The 13,170-nt window shown below is 32.3% G+C and overlaps 1 long non-coding RNA gene and 1 pseudogene across 3 annotated transcripts; both read left to right on the top strand.

The window, feature by feature from the left end:
- The first annotated feature begins 1,145 nt into the window (after nt 1-1,145).
- LOC150035447 (uncharacterized) lies at nt 1,146-9,345 on the top strand. 3 transcript variants are annotated; one of them, XR_016530030.1, is made up of 6 exons: nt 1,146-1,274; nt 1,495-2,541; nt 6,959-7,019; nt 7,715-7,942; nt 8,320-8,905; nt 9,011-9,345. It is a non-coding gene; the product is annotated as an uncharacterized LOC150035447 (long non-coding RNA). The 3 variants fall into 3 exon arrangements; XR_016530031.1 differs by having other exon boundaries at nt 8,280-8,905; XR_016530032.1 differs by lacking the exon at nt 8,320-8,905.
- LOC150035448 (peroxisomal membrane protein 11A pseudogene) lies at nt 3,818-5,875 on the top strand (annotated as a pseudogene).
- Nucleotides 9,346-13,170: the final 3,825 nt, after the last annotated feature.

Below are 13,170 nucleotides of genomic sequence, written 5' to 3'. Positions count from 1 at the left end.
TAGTGTACATGGTATTTTTTATTGGCTATATATTCGAAGCAAAATAAAATTTAGAGTCTGTTTCGTGGAGAATATGAAAACTGAAACTTGAAAACAATGGATTAAATGAAAATAGAATTATATTTCATGTTTTCAGATGTGTGTTTGGTAGTACAGCAAGAAGTTGGATTATAATTTAAATAATTGTAAATTAGTTATAATTACTTACTAAATATAAGTTGACAATAAACTATTATTATAAACTATCATTAATTTATTTATGAACATGTTTTACATTAAAAAAAATTGGATAATTATTGTTTTGTAATATTATATAATTAGTTAGACAAATTAAAATTATGGTCCATGTGGTTTGGAGGCAGTTAAAATTTAGTGCATGTGGTTTTTAATTAGAATTTAGTCTTTATGGTTTGAAAAAATTTTCATAAACATTCCCTATACTAGGGTCTATTTAGAAGATTTTAACAAACTATAGGAACTATATATGAAATTAATTATATCAAAGCATAGAGATTAAATTCTAACTTTTGAAATCATAAGGACTAACCTCTAACTCTGTCCAAACCATAAAGAGTAAATTTGCTATTTAATTTAATTTATAATAAATTACATATTGCATATTTTGCTAAATTATACAAAATATCTTTAAACTTTATACTTGTGTAAAAAATATCCTTGAACTTTCAAAATTATAAAAATGCTCTTAAACTTTTATAAACGGTTCAAAAGTGTCATTGCTGTTAATTTTGGAAGGAAATCGTTAGTGTTTAGTTTTGAAAATACCCTTGAACTTACAAAAAGTTTAAAAAATACCCTCACGGTCAATTACGAATACAAACCATTAATACCCGTTTCACTTTTATATTTTTAAAATAACTTTAAAATATATTTTTAATCCTTCAAAACCAATATAGATGATATAAAAATTGCATTTAAAAGTGGAAAATTAAGTAATTTGAAAATATAAAAAAGAATATGGATTGAGAAGAACGGAATCCAAATTATTTTAGTTTTGAGCCCAGCCCACTAACAGCGGTGTGAGCCCAAATTTAAGGTTTCAATTTAAAAATAATATAATATTAATATAATACAATTAATTCATCCATAAATGCCCTAAACTCCTTTCATTTCTTCTGAAATTTCCTTCTCTGTTCAGTTCTCTCTCTCATCGCCGAACTCCTCCTGGTTTGACCGACGTCGTGGCCGCCGGCTGCGTCTGCCATGGCAGTTTAGTTCGACCTTAATCAACTCATTTCATCTCACGATGATATCAGGTAACTTCAATTTCTTGTCGTTTCCTTTTCGCCCTTTTTAACTTTCTTCGATTTAGCCCTCTATGGTTGGTTTGTTGAATCTGAATCCTGTGCTTTTTTCTCTTCTTTTATTTTGAGATCTGAATCGTTCAGCTTTCCCCATTTATTTGGCTCCAATTAAATTATCATCAATAACCCAACAATAAAGAAAAAAACATCACTTTTATTTGTTCATTTGCAGGCACACAATCAAAACTGAAACATGGTTTTAGTGTTACAGACTTGTGTACACTATACTTTTGGAATAAAAGAAAAAAGAGAATACACTATGCAGAAAGAGAAGGCAAAACAAAAGTTTAAATAAACAAGTTTCATGCAATCAGCTCGATGAAGAGAGACGCCAGAACCGTGGTGGGATCTCCAAGAACGATACTAACAATGGTCTTGATGAAGACCTTAAGGATCCTCCAAAACTTGTTCCCTTTTCCGCCATCCCCACGCCCTCGAGCTTGAATTGCTTTCAGATTCACCTTCTGCAGAGCCAAGTTTGGGTCCTGATCGGCATTATCGACATTGATCCAGTCTCCTCCGTTCTTGTACCATTCTTCTAAAGCCATTTCAGTGGCACAAGCCACGTGAACATGGTACTTCCTGCACTCAGATATGTAGGACCAACCATTGTGTTGGCCGTGGCTTCTGATGGTCTTTTTGTTGCACCACATGCACTCACCTTGGACTTCCTTGTGGAGATTGAACTCCACGTCTTCAATTTGGTAATTCATCTTGAGGTTTTCACAGCAAGGGTGGAGATCCAAGTCACGTTTCTTGCAGTGGTACATAAAGCCATTGATAGGCTTTGTGCAGGCGTCGCAGATCCGTCTGCATTTGTCGTGGCAGGCTCTTGGTGGGATTTTAAAGAACTTGAAGGTGGAACGTGGGAAGAATTCATGGGAAATTGGTGAGTTTTTTGGAAACATACAGGCTTTGTGAAGATCAAAATCACACTTTTCGCATCGGTATCGAGGCCCAAAGCCTATTTCCTTGCAGCCATCGCAAGTGTAAGGTTTCAGATACTTCTTCAGCTCCAGTTCATGCTTCAGGTGGCTTGGATTACACAACTGCTCTGCCATTTTTTAAATGATGGGTGCAGGGTAAGGAAGGGCAGGGATGAGATTGGGAAGACTGCAAGCAGGAAATAGTAGAGAAGAAGAGGTTTGAGAAGAATGCAGAAATGGTAGTGGAGAGATTAGAATGCATATTTAAAGAAATCAGAGGCAATGAGTTTCGGGTAATTTCTTCTATCTTTTTGCTTAGAAGAAATGCATATGTGTTGTAAAGAAATTTCTAAACTCTGGGTTTTGCTTATGAATTTGAAAGAAATTGCTCAACTCTGGGGTTTTACTCGATCCATTTCTCTTCTACTTTGTTAATTTGTTTCAGCAGCTTCTTCTCTTCAGAAGTTTCTCACTTCTTTTTGTTCTTTTTTTTGGGTTTTATATTATTTATAGCATGGAGAAGAGTTTTGACTGAAATAATAATGATATGATTGGAGATTTTGCATTTGTTATTTCCCAATCCTTAACTCTGGGAGCTTTATTATTGACGTTTTTGCCCTTTTCTAGAGGCAATTTGGACCTTCTTATTGTAGAAAAGCTATGGTTAGGGGGTGTGATTTCAATTGAATTTCTAATGTTGAAAACTTTTCAGTGGGATAAGCTCATATTTTCTTTCCCTTTTTATTTACATTTTATAATTTAAACTAATTTGATGTAAAGAACTTTCTCGCTTGTCTTGCTTTTTATTTTCCATAACCATCAAAAGGGAAAATTCTCAACAACATATTTGAAACAATGGTCGTTCGACCTTGAGCTAAAGATAAAACACTCCTAGATTCGTCTCAATTAGAACAACTGAGAATGCATGGAGGGGAGCATATAAGGATTCACAGAAGCCCTTGATTGAATTCAATGCAAGCTCCCGACCTCTCCAAGCCTTCTCATGAAACTTATAACATCACAAGGACGATATGGAACCTTGTTGTTCATTTTTAATGATTTTCTACACTCTCTACCATTCATGAAGTAACCTGCTTATGACCATTTTTAACAATGTCAATAGAACATAGATGAATGTCAATGAATTTTGAACCATCCAAAAAACACTTTTCTTATATACATATGCACGTAGATACCAGTTACAAGAAGAGCGGTTGCAATGGAAGTCAAATGATGTTTGGTTTGACCTAGTGGTCTTAAAATTCAAAGTTGTCTTTAAGACCAATCAAGTATATGACTTTCTTTAGTACAAACTTACTCCTAAATATAGAGTGTTCCTTAATGAAAAGTCGAAACAGGAATACACTTTTGCAAAATCAATAACGTCCCCGAAGGGTCTGGACAACGAACCTAATTCATGGTTGTTGGCATTTGCATATATTGTATTTGCAAAAATCAGTGGACTAGATGGAACATAATCAACAACAATGCACAAATCATTATTGTGGGAGTTGAAAATAACATACATCGACCATAATAAACTTTTTCTTTTTGGAACCATCACGATATATGGCCAAACAAGAATTTCTGTGATTGACAGAAAGGAAAAACTTACTTTGGATCAAATCCTTAAACCGTTCAAAGGATGAATTTGGGGCGATAGAAATCTCAAGAGAGAGAGTTGTCATTCATCAATGAGTAGTTTGGAAAATAGGTGGCATAAAATCATTAGAACTACTTCAATTAGTAGTTTAAAATTGAGAAAATAGTATTAAAATAATCAATGTATAAACTAAAGTCAGAAAAAAAAAATTAATAAGAATAGATACTCTAAATGATCATCAAGCCACTTTACACCGAAGTTCAATTCTATTTGCTTCATTCTCCGTTTGACTCAATCTTTTATTTATTATTCTGGTAACCATATGCTCCAATTCCACCTTGGAAAGTAACAATTTCTATGCATTAAAATTTAAATAATTACTTGTATTCCTAGATATATTTACATCTAACATGCTTCTTTGGCTAGTTAAATATAAATATAGAAGAATTCAGTGCGATAGAGAACGATCAAAATCTACATTTAGTCCAAGGATATGTAGCTCAAAAAGATGATACAAGCACACCAATAAAGGTGATATGGGTGGTTGTAGCGAAAATTATAGCCATAAAAAGGGAAAATGCTCAAGAACACATTTGAAACAATGATCCTTCGACCTGCACCTGAGTTGAGGACAAAACACTTATGGATTCTTCTCAATTAGAACAACTGAGAATGCATGGAGGAGAGCATATAAGGATTCACAAAATCCTTTGATTGAATTCAATGCAAGCTCCCGACCTCTATAAGTATTCTCATGAAACTTATAACATCACAAGGATGATATGGAACCTTGTTGTTCATTTTTAATGACTTTGTACACTCTCTACAATTCATGAAGTGACCTTCTTATAACCATTTTTAATAATGTCAATCGAACATAGATGGAATGTCAATGAATTCTTGAACCATCCACTACAAGAAATTTGGTCTTTTATGTCGGTTGGAAAACTAAAAACAGATGTATAATGTCGGTTTAAAAAAAGTGGATCTTCAATGTCGGTTTTAAACTGACATTAAAGACATACTTTACTATTGGTTTTAAACCGACATTGTAGATACCCATTTATTTTTTTAATAAAGTATCCTCTCTCTTTCATTTAATTTCTCTAATAATTTTCTTCCGTCTCCTTTCTCACTTCTCTTCTCCAAATTCGCCAAACGCTCTTCTTTCTCGCTTCTCTCCTTCAAACCCTTGCCATTTGTCTGTCGATTGTGGGTGAAGAATCTGTCGTGGTCCATCAATCATCGATCGATGGTACAGGTGCATTCGTCGTGCAAGTTTGTTCGTTGTGCAGATCTGGCCTCCGCTCGTTGATTGTATTCATCGATCCGGCCTTTGTGTACAGATTCGACCTTCGTTCGTCGATCCAGCCTTTGTTTGTCATCGATCATGCGGGTCTGGTGTGGATTCGGCCTCCGTTCTCGACAAGTTCATATAGGACCTTAATGCCTTAAGAAATTCACATTTCAAGTTTACCCAAGAATTTCTGCTCGCCCTCCTTGGATATGGCGGAGAAGGGTTTTATTACTTCGTTGAACAATTCATTTGGTTAGCTAAATCTGATTTGATTGACAAATGACTCTCGTCGCTTGCAGAAGATCATTGTGTGGGTGGGATTTATCGGGTATGTTGGGAGTATTTCGTTGAAATTTAGGGATTTGGATTGTCTTCTTGAAGATAAGGCATGTTTGAAAGCGAGTATTGAGATTGCGGTCACCGAAGGAATAAAAATTTGGAGCAGGATGAGAAGATGAAGAAGTTGTGTGTGAAAATGTTGATGGAGAAGCTTTCGATTGTTCAAGATTGTTTCGATGGATTCATGGCAGTGGTAAACATTCGTCATGGAAGCGGCCAGTTTTCAAGTCCTCTTCTAATTTCTTATGCTGGTCTTCTTTTGGTATTGATTAGCACTCATAAGAATTGGATATCATGTTAAAAATAGCTTTCAATTTTACTAGGCTAAATTTTCTGTTTATTTGAAAACATTCATAGCACAGAGCCATACACTATATATCTCATTAATAATGAGCATTCCTAAACTATTAATGTATGATAATGATTATTGTTAGCGTTCTCCCATTTTTAGCTTGAAGCTTGTTAGAGTTCAGTTCATTGGTTTCCACAACCATTACCATTACAATAATCCTTGACCATAGGTTCTGATTTTCTTCAGTTGATTATGGTGGTAGCTGCCACTTTTATCCAGTGTAGGCTCTTTGATGAGATTGTGTTGCTTTCGTGTTCAAAAGTATTCTGATCTATGGCACTTATCAGAGTGTTCATATTTAGATTAAAAGTTGGAACCTACTTCAATGGTTCCATTTATCAACTCCCTTGAGTCAATTATTCTAGTTAGATGACGGGTTAGATTTGTTTCAAGTTCAAATCAACTTCAAGATGTTATATTTATCCTAATCCAACTTAAACTCAATAACTTTTACAATTTAACCCAATGCATATGGTTTTGGTTAAATTGATAGAAAGTGTCTAGCCATTGGGGTATCTTAACATTAACCAATATTATTGGCATCCATGGAACTTCTTAAATGGGATATTCTGCTGAGTTTTTTTAGCTCTCCAATCATTTGTATACACAATGTCATAAACACCAAATCACTTTTAAACATTTGTGTGTAATTTTTTAGATTATTTTGTTGTCTTTCTAAGAATCACTTCCAAACATGTTTATTTTGTTATAGCTTTATTTTATATTATTAGATTTTATGGTATGACTTTATCGTGTTTTTAGACATTCGGACTAATTTTTTTTTTTTTTGAAGAGGTATTGTAATTAAAGTGTGAGGTGGGAGAATCGAATCTCAAATCACGAGGTTGATAGTATAAACATCATGCTAATTGAGCTACGCTTTTGTTGGCTAAATTGTGTGAATATCATAAAGACACATTCGGACTAAATTTCAACATTGGGGTTGAGCATTAATTAACATTCCAACTCCCCCTTCCATTTTTTCACACCAATTCACTAATTAATCAGTATTCCATTATTAATTATTTCTCATATTATTTCTCTGTGAAGTCTAAAGATTTTAACTTTGTTTTTTATTATGCTGATGTAAGTTTGTGTATTTGATTTTTATTGTTACAGTTTTTCAAGGATAGGAACTAGAGGGGAGGGGAAAGAATTCATTAGGAGCATTCTTACACTTGTATGTTAAACCAATTCAATTTAAAATAGTTGGTTATATTTTCTTTTGGCTACTTGTATTTTATAAACTTTGAAAAGTTTTCTTACACTTGTATATTTCCTAATTATATTTATACAAACTAGATAGTTTTCCATCATGTAATGTCGAAATAAAGCTTTCTCATCTATGCGAGTTAAATCTCTTTACCTTTTTACCTTTCTTTTGTTTAAGGGTCATAATTAAATGGATTTTGTTGATGTTAAGTATGATGGAGGCATGGCTGCAAAATTTGAATATATTGAAATAGGATTGACTATCTTCTTAAGTACAACTCGTTTATGTTTAATAAATCATAAAATATGTCTAGTTCATGGATGTGAAAACTACTTCTATTGTGAGTACAATAATTTTTCTTCAATTGGTTTATAAGAAATTTAGATTTGGATTATTGTTCTTTTCTCTCTTGATTTGATTTTGATTCTATTTTTTGAATTAGATATTTGTGTCTTGAACCCTACTCAGAGGAGAATTTTTTAGTCTTTTAAAGCTAATAACATTAAGTTTTTTGATTCAAAATTGAAGGCAAAAATGTATATTGTGATATCTTCTCTTTCACTTTCTTTGTTTTCTTTTTCTATTAGATTGTAATATTTGTTCATGTAAATTATATATGTATGTTCTAGTTATAATTAGTGATTGTATTTGGATTATTGCAGAAGCCTTTCATTTCGATTTCGAATGATGCTATTATTGAGGCTCTAAAATTCTAATTGGTTCTGAACATTTCATCCGATAATATATGAATTTCAGTTTTTGTTTGTGTTATTTCTTCTTGTTTTGATCTTTTCAGATCTTTAGAACATCTTTTAATTTGTTTGCTATTTTATCTCTGGTTTTCAAATGTTAGGAATCACCCCATTTTGATCGACTACAAGTGTGGAAAGGTATGATATGATCCTAATCGACTTATATTCGTAAATTGTGAATCCATCTAATTATGAGAACTTTGTTGCTTTTACTTAGATAAGAACTTGTAGAAGTTTAAACCAAAATAAAACCTAACTTTTGTACCTACAAATATGATTAAGATGTTGGTTGTTGTCCACCTGATGCAAGAGATCATGGATTTTATTAATATATGTACTTAGTCTATATAGTTAGAGAGCTTTAGGATTGGTTGAGTCTTTCTGGGGTCTATTTTTAATCCCTTCATACTGTATTTACCCATACCTTTTTTTGTAAAATACATCTTGAAGAAATACATTATTGACATGGTATCAGAGCCCAACTAATGAATCACCACCGACATTCGTTCGTGCAGCCGACCCAGCCTCTATTTGCTTTTCGTCTGTCGGTCTTTGCTCGTCCGTGCCTTGACCATATCAGTGACTTCGTTTCTGTCCCTATTTTTCATTCGTTCATCGGACTCGTGCCCCCGTTTTTATGCCTCGCCCAGATTACGTTCGTGCCTTGCCAACCCACCGAATTCCTGCTCGTGGATTCGACGATCCAGATCTGAGTGCTCGAGTTGTTCATTGGCGACCCAAACCCGGACCTCTGTTTAACGAGCCAAACGAGCTTTATCTGATCCATCGATCCAAATATTCGTTCATCCGTTTCGTGTCTTCTCAAATAGACGACTGAGTTGAAAGAAGCCAAATCGAGTCGAAGGAGTCAAGAAGACGAGCCGAGCCGATCCTGTCTGAGCCGTTGAGCCGATATTTGTTGCGTTGACTGAGCCGTTGAACCGAAACTAATGTATGCATCATGTCTCATACTTTGATGGACATGAGTGAATGATTAATTTATTTCTTGACTTCCAAACTTAGTTCCAATCTTCATCTATACGACCATTAATTCTCAAGGTAAAAAGATATACAATTTCAACCTTTGCAAGACCCATCCAAGTAAGATCTACCTTTGATTTTTTTTTAGTGCTTAGAAATTGGGTCTATATTTTTCTTATGAGCTTTCTTCCATTTATTGAACTATTGAGCTTTCTTGTTTTGTAGGTGAAACAAAGGAGTAAAGATTTGGTATTGCAGCTCTCTTTATGCTTTTTTTTGGGGAACTCTAGATCCAACACATTATGTATTTCGGCTTTATGGTTTTTTTTTTCTTCTTTAGATCTCAAATGGAGACTTTTTTTTTTTCTTTTTTCCTTCTTTAAATGTCAAACTATGGTTTTGATATTTGAAAAATCTATGACTTGTAAAAGGTTGTTGGTTGTAGGTTTGGGCTAATTTAAACCCTCCAAAGTAGACAACCAGCTTTATCGAACTTTAAACTTTCAGGCTTTATGTATCAATATCAATGTAACTTGCTGATAGGTTACTTAGTTAAACAATTTATCATTTTCTTTATTGTGAATTAGTTAATTTTATTTTATTGAAAGCTAAGTTGTATACGTAGCAATTAAGATTTTATTTTGTGCATCTCAATAATGTCCCAAAAGGGTCTAGACAACGAACCTAATCCATGGTTGTTGGCATTTACATACATTGTATTTACATAAATCAGTGGACTAAATGGAATATAGTCAACAACAATGCACAAATTGTTATTGTGCAAGAGTCGAAAATAACAGAGATCAACCATAATACATCTTTTTCCTTGACAATCCTAATGATGTTTGATTTGTTTGGAACCATCACGATACATGGTCAAATGAGAATTTATGTGATTGACAGAAATGAAAAACTTTGGATCAAATCCATAAACTTTTCAAAGGATGAATTTGGAGCGATAGAAATCTCAAGAGAGAGTTCTCAACCATCGATTAGTAGTTTGGAAAATAGGTAGCATAAAATCGTCAGAACTACTTCAATTAATAGTTTAAAAATGAGAAAATAGTATTAAAATAATCAATGTATAACCTAAAGTCAGAAAAACAAATAAATAGGAATAGATAACTTTTTTAAAAAAATGAAGATGTAAGTAAGAAAACAAAATCAATATCTGAAAAATAAAATAAAGAAAAAAAAGGCCACAGAAATTGAAAAAAAGAATATAATTTAATTTTTTTTAAAATTAGGTTAATGTGAATTCGAACTCGAAAATCAAGGTTATATCATTACAAAAATTGTTTTTGTAATGATATTTCGTTTTTACTATTTATTTTTTAAAATTATTTTATTAGAATTCAATCCAACCGATTAGCATATCTGAGAGTTATTTCAAGATGATTAATTTTTTTTTCAAAAGGAAAATTTTTATAAATAAAAAAATCCCAAAATTATTCACACTTCGTAGCAAAACATTTAAATTTTTTTTTGTACTTTTGAAACTTTTTGATACAGAGTATAAATATTTTTAAATATTTTTTTATATTTAAAAAGGCTATTTTCAAAATAACCAAAAAAATGATTTTAATAATTCAAAATCAATTTTAATAGTATAAAAAATGTAAAACTAAATATTAAATTAATTTTGAAAGATTAAGGGGGTATTTGGTCCATAGATTTGGAATTAGGGGGTTTGGAATTAACCCATGTTTGTAATGACCGACTGTTATGACCATTAGTAAATAGTCGATGACCAAATGTTGTGATCTTCGACGATTGATTGTCATGATCATCGGCGATCGATTGACCTTTGTGATTGTTGACGACCGACCTATCGTCATGACCATCAACGATCAATCGTCTTGACTTATATTTTTTTTTTTTCAATTGACTGACATTGAAGCATCTTTTGAACCATAACAAATATTATTATTGTGGAAACATATGAATTCAAAAGAAACTTCTGAAGTTTGGGTTTTGCATATGCTCAAATGCATATGAATCTGAATAAGATTTCTTGAAAATGTGTAAAAATCTATTATTTAGAAAGATGTGAAGTAGTTTATGTTATGAAAGTTGGTTGATTTGTGGCCCAACAGCTTCTACTATTCAACTCCTCAACATTGCCATACCCACCCACATAGAAGGTTCTCAGTTCTCTTCTATTCTGAGTAATATTTTATCATGGGAAAGGTGTTTTGGCTGAAATTCTATTAATTGAAAATATTCCATTTTCTTTGTACTTTCCCTGTTCTTGACTCTAGGAGCCTTATTGACCTTTTTGCCCCTTATAAGAGATGTTAATTGTATGGTATGGAGGGACTTTCTGTAGAAAGCTATGGTTAGATGGTCTAATTAAAAGTTGATATTATTCGACTCCTTTCGAGTATCTAGCCACCCCGATATTGATACAATCCTAAAGAGAAAGAACGATGGAGTTTTCAAAATTAAACTAACGATCATATATCTAATTAAAAGTTGGATTTCTAAAATTAAATGTTGAAGGGTTAAATTTATATAAATTAGTAAGTTTGGGGGCCTAATTTTAGCTATTGTATAAGTTGTGGGTTCAATTTTTATCATTAGACGTTTGATTTCTTACAAATTGACAAATAAAGAAAAGAGCTTAGCTCAGTTGGCATCAAATACCTATTATCAACGTCATGGTTAGAGGTTTGATTCCTCACAAATTGACAAATAAAGAAAATGTACATGATCAAAAGGGTAGGGGAACCACCTAATAGAAATGTGCCCCTTGGCATCTACTAAAGCTGAAAACTTTACTCCCCTCTTTGATGCCAAGATAGAAAAGGTTAGACTAATTCAGATTAACGTTAAGCTAATCAAAATATGTCGAAAATATAGATGCAAATGCAGATGTACTATCTCATTTCTCATTTGCAAAGTCACAAGACCCTTTTTAACTTCCTTCTTTTGTGTCATTGGATGCAAACATCACGTAAAAATCTAATTTTGTAAAAGGAATCACATTAAAATGCCATAATACAAATATGATTAATATAGAAGAAGAAAGAAAACTACTAGATTAAAAAAGAAGCTCAGACCGTGAAGCTCTTTATATCCATCAAGAAAATACAAGAAAAAATGGTCAAAAAGTGATTGACGTATTCAAAATACTATTAAATGTGAACCTAAAAAATAAAGTATATTTCATGATTACAAGAAAAAAAGGGAATAATTTAAGGATTAGAGCAGAACTATCTTTGTTACAAATGTGTTAGTATGCTAAATTTCAAACTTTAGTACTTTGTTATCAAAAGATAAATTTATTATTTGAAAAGAGATAAATTAGAAATTTAAAAGCGAACAGAATTTGTTATAAAACTTAATTTCAAAACTTTGTTAGTTTTTTACTAAAAAATATATTTTTAATGGAAATAACTAAACCATTGTCATTTATAAATTGTTGTCATGGAAATTAATGGCAAATGAATTAATGTAGGGCTACAAAAGATGAAACTAATATAAATTTTATTTTAAAATGGATGGATTAAAATTTTCTTTCAAAGTTATCATACAAATCAATTCAAAACACACTAGAGATTATATAGTTCACAAAACAATCACTAAAACCAGGAAAAAGAAAAAAAAAAGGATCAGAAGTTCATAGTTAGTTCAAGATTAAGGTTAAGTTACCTAGGTCATCACTTTGAAATAGTCAGTCTTAAACAGTAAACAACATTATAAAGTAAGAATGACTTATTTCTTAGTTCGATCTTATGTAAACTCATCGCACGAGACGTCTCCGCTCCTCATGTCACCACATGAACGAATTAGGATCACTTCTTTTGTAGCACTTTACAACGATTGTAACAACGACAAAGTGGGCCGCATCAAATAGTGTTACCAAAATAAGGTACCCAGCATTATTCGTATACTATAAACCATTTTGGCTATTTATGGAACTTGATCTACCCTTATATCTCCACACAAAGTTCAATTATTCATATAATAGTCATGGATCTTTAAGTTTGTTGGATTTAATCTTAACAAGTGCAATTTATATATTCAACAATAACTTTATTGAATAAATGTCAATAACACTTTATTGAAATAGTTTACAAGCTACAAGTTATAGGACATAAAACCCAACATCCTTCTTACTCATTTTGACACACTAAAAAACAAAAAATTGACTTTTCCATCTAGGATCTCTAAAGGTTGAAGTGTTGCACCAATCATGCTACATATGGGTCATCAAATTCTCTTCACGGGCCAATGCACACCTACCGTTGTTGCTCAACATCGGCAATTATCGACAATTCCCCATAAAAAAAGGAAGAAAAAAAGTGATAGACAGATTCAAAATACTATTAAATGTGAACCTCAAAATTTCATGATTACAGGAAAAAGAAGGGATAATTTAG

Source organism: Benincasa hispida, chromosome 6, assembly GCF_027475165.1.
Source record: "Benincasa hispida cultivar pf3 chromosome 6, pf3_genome.v1.1, whole genome shotgun sequence".
Taxonomy (NCBI): Eukaryota; Viridiplantae; Streptophyta; class Magnoliopsida; order Cucurbitales; family Cucurbitaceae; genus Benincasa; species Benincasa hispida.
This window is presented reverse-complemented; position numbering and strand designations above follow the sequence as displayed.